Raw genomic sequence first — 4868 nt, 5'->3', positions numbered from 1 at the left:
TCCCGCACCTGCTCATCTTGGCCTCATGAACGGGAGTGTGTCAGTGATAGGCGAGGGACACAACGGCTCCATCAATTGCATCGCCAACCTTCGCCTACTGTTTCGTGTCAACCGGGGAGTCCCTGACGACACATCCCTCCCGACCTACATGCTTTCGGACCCACGTAGCACGGGCGTGGGCGTGGGTGGAATCGTGGGTGACATATACGTGGTGTCAGGCGCTTATCCGATTCCCTTTGCCTCTGTCGTCTTCATTGGTTCTCTACACACTTGTCAGGTCGCTACACGTGCACACTCGCGTACGGTAACACGTGCCTGGCCACGCGCACCACATAACTCCTACGGTACACTTCTAAGCGCCTTCGTACCGCGCGATGCTTTTTTCCTGCCAAGGATAGGCGCCGTTTGTCAAACAGACAATCAACCAGTGTGTCAGACAGTCAGTTAGTCAATCATTCAGTCATTCAGTCAGTCAGCCAAATAGTCAGTCAGCCAGATAGTCAGTCATTTAGTTTGTATTTTATTCATTTAATCAGTCAGTCAGTCAGTCAGTCAGTCCAAATATCAAGTCAGTCAGGCAATCTATCCATGAATCCATCAATCTTTCAGCCACTCAATCAATCAATATTCACGATGCAAAACAAGCAAACACACAACCAATAGTTACCACCACAATCACTACCACCACCACCAATACACAGCACACTGACATCACCACCAACACTTTCTAAAGGTGTGTACACACTTATTGAATTTCCACGCATCGTTTCATCGTTGCGTATCACACTGTGATACAATACGATGCAACAGGGTATTGTACCCATTTTTGCCTATCCGCGTGGTGTATCATCGTTGAGTGATGCAACAGTGTCATTCAGTTTCTTCCTGACCGTAGCCATGAGTGGAAATGTGCAGTTGTCTGTGGCCACACACAACTGATTTTGAGTTTGTCTGCAATTGGGGTCAAAATTGCAAAAAATATTCATGCCCGTCCACGACAACACTGAACATGCAACGCGACGATCCCACGCTCCTCGTCCACACACACACACACACACACACACACACACACACACACACACACACACACACACACACACACACACACACGAAAGTTAGTGAGTTGTGTATCATTCCTTTGAGTTGACGCCAAAAGACCGAAAAATGACGGATCGAACCCGTTACGTAACTTTGTGTCATATTTTGACACGCAACGGTGAAGCACTATCCTGTCAACACTGCTACGCAACGGTGATCCGATACGTGGAAATGCAACAAGTGTGTACACGCCTTAATTAAAACACAAACAATATTCATACACAGTGTTACACCCGCAACCCCGACCACCGCCCTCCACCGCTCGTCTGGTTCCGCGGCACGCAGGGTGGCCAGCCAGACAGCCAAGGTGACTCTCAGCGGCGGACTAACCTTCCTTCAAGACGTGTTTGTGTCTGTGATGGAGGAATGAACTGATGGTGGTGGTGGTGGTGGTGGAGGACAGGATTCAGGCAGGATTCAGGCAGGAGAGTGAGAGAGTGAGTGAGTGAGTGAGTGAGTGAGTGAGTGAATAAGTGAGTGAATAAGTGAGTGAGAGAGAGACAGGAAAGAATAGAAAAAGGAAAATTAAGAATATCTTATCAGAACACAACATTTTCTCTCCTCTCCCCCACCCCAGGTCTCGTGTCTGGTGATGAAATGGACGTCTGGTCAGTGGTGGTGGTGATGGTGGTGGAGCAGTTACCAAATGGAAATATTCTACGTCCTTGAAAAGTCGCAAAAGGTCGCTAAATCCATGCTACAAATGTTCCTAGACGAAGTAATTGGCTTGACTTACACCTAATCAGTATAGGGCCCCGTTGACCGTTTATCCCTCCCAGTGACGCAGAGCAAACCTGTCTCGGGAGCCTCGCTCTAATCACTCGCCTTTTAAATCCGATTGATGTTTAATTGATTGATTGATAAGTTTATTGTTGTAGCAGTGTATACACCATCGAACTGTTGTCCATTTACGTATGAATGAACCTATCAAATTACCAGCTTATCTATCTATCTATCTACACACAAGCATGTAAATATCTCCACCAGCACCGCCAACACCCACACCTGCCCACCTTCGCCATCATGGACGGGAGTGTGTCAGTTTACACATTACTACTAGTATTTCCATGCAACTATATTGTGGCATCATATCACCTCAGACGCTGTGGCGCCATGCAACAAATTGTTGACTAATTTCGCTTCACTTGCAAACCAGATATTGTTTTGCATCTCTTTCAACTGATAGGAAAACAAGTCGATACATTATGCATTTTATTATATCAAGAGATATTGTGTTGCCATTAGAAATATATAGGAGTATCATTCACAAGATATCGTCATATCATTAGGTATGAAAAATAAATACAAGTAACAAAAACTGCACCACGTTACAAGACACTGGCCAGACACTTAAATTAAGTATTGCATTGAAAGACTCACAAAACATCATCTTGGGAAACACGTAACAATACCTTTGTGCTTCACAACAGAAAACAAAAAAGACACTTTTTGTGATCTTTCTTCGAGACACACAAGAAGGAACAGGTTGTTGTGATCACTACAGACACAGCCACGTCTACATCACACCTTGCAATACTGTGAGTGAGAAGCACTCTACTACTACTACTACTACTACTACTACCCTTAAAAACTACTACTTGGTACTAATTTACTGTCATGGCCTGGCAGCAAGACACATCGTGTCATCATCCTCCGCGACGCACAGCTAACCGTTGATGTGTGACTAGCCAGCATGCTTGCTACACTCCCTCACTAAGAAGATGGCGTCTCCTAACAAGGAATGTTATCACTAAGTGTTTCTCCATGCATGGTGAATTCCAGCATGGAGTGAATACGTTGGTCATTTGGTCCTTAAGCCATAAACGATCATGATGGGTGACAGGAATGATGAGTGATGAGCAGAGGAATCGTGACCCAAGAGGTTACCTTCCTCTCTTGGTCTACACTCTCCTTTCTTAAATACTATATACATATGTACACTGTACACTCCTATTACAATGCTATGCATAACTTCTAAATATTACTGTTTTCTGCTGCTATAGATAAGGCATTGCAAAAAACCTTACCCGCTACATATCTACAACTGTCTAAAATTCTACAAATTTATCCACCCAATCTACAAATGGTCAATGAAATACACTACACCAGTGATGAAGATCTGTGGCCAACCTTCAGAACTTCATTGGTACGTCTCCAAGAATCACCCTTTTCTTCTTCCTCTTCCTTTTTTCCTCCTCTTGTTCCTTTGGCAACACCGGCAGTAGTAGCAGTCTGGTGTCTATTGTATGTCATGCACGCTCACTCCAAAAACTTGCCTCACTTCTTTGGCGTTAGTAGTACTGAATCCTGGAACAAGAGATGGAACAATATTGAAATGGCGTCCTCCTCAATGCCTGTTGTCTTGTAGTACACAGGGTTGGGGAAGAGATTGTGGATGATGTAACGATAAGGATGGTATATTAAGGAGAGCCAAGGTGGATCGGGTTTGCGTGGGTGGCTCTGTAGGCCTAAGGAGGAAAACTGCCGTACCAAACGCATAATTAATACGAGCGGAGGAACTTTATGAGTAGGGATTTTGGAATGTTGTGCATGGTAGAAATATTAGTGTTAGCATGAAGTGTACTACAACATGTATACGGAGGAATAGAGTAAGGAAGGCAGGGTATTTAACATTGCGTGAATTGGCACGCGGGGCTGGAAAGGACGCGATCTCGGATGAAGGGAGTGGCACTCTACTCGGACATTGGTGGGGTGTGGACGCGTCACGGTGAGCGAGGGTCTCTGATCAGGTGGGTAATGTGATCAGGGCAGCGGAGTTTCGTGGTAATATAATCGAGGGTGTCATTATGTGGAGTTAAGTGGTGTATTCAAGTGGGGAGAGAGTGTTAAGGGTGCCTCTCGTGTTTCTCTGTTGTTGGTTCAGAGTGCCGCGTCACTTTCATCGTTTTTTGTTCGAATGTACTTTACTATATTTGAAATATATGTAAAATTGACTTGGAAGAGAGTTTTCCTTCAATGAAAATCCCAGCCCGTGTGGTACAATGATAACACGTCGACGAATCTTCAACAACTTGACAAACATCTTTAGAGTCAAAATGTTGCAGGTGAGAAAAAAAAAAAAAAAAAATAAAAAATGAAAATAAAAACCTCTGAAGAATGAGTCGACTAACTATACAGTATTGGAATATTTTCAATGTGTCAAGAATGATTTGGGAACTGTTTAAATTTTGGAGGAATCACATGCACATCTTAATTACAAGATCTTAGCCACCGAACACCACAGCAAAAGGCATACACAGCAAGACCCCAGAGCATAAAGGAGTGAAAAACTATTTGACTTACCCCAACAGCTAGACAAAGAACCCCAAAGGAGCCCAGCACAACACCCACCACCATGCCAGCTTGGGGACTTGACACTTCAATGACCGCCTTCTCCTGACCGTTGCTGCTGCTGGGCGGATCGAACACTGCTGAGGGGATGGTCCACAGGGAGAGGATCTGGGCGACTCCACGCACCCGTCAACGTCTGAGGGTGGAGAATTACACTCTCAGAAACACAGATTTATTACAACTTAAGGATAGATTTACACGCATTCCAGGAACACATATTCAACAATACGTTGAGGAAAACTACAAAAATTATATCAATACTCATGACAAATACATATGGCAAGATTAAATTATACGTAATCATAAAGAACAACCTATCCGTAAATCACTGATCTTAGTAATACTTGTGAGACAAAATGCATGTTCATGTATGCCAACAATAACAAAATACCACACTAACTTCTTTAGGCTGCTGCTAA

Source organism: Portunus trituberculatus, chromosome 10, assembly GCF_017591435.1.
Source record: "Portunus trituberculatus isolate SZX2019 chromosome 10, ASM1759143v1, whole genome shotgun sequence".
Taxonomy (NCBI): domain Eukaryota; kingdom Metazoa; phylum Arthropoda; class Malacostraca; order Decapoda; family Portunidae; genus Portunus; species Portunus trituberculatus.
The sequence above is the reverse complement of the archived record's forward strand: the minus strand, read 5'-3'. Positions refer to the sequence as shown.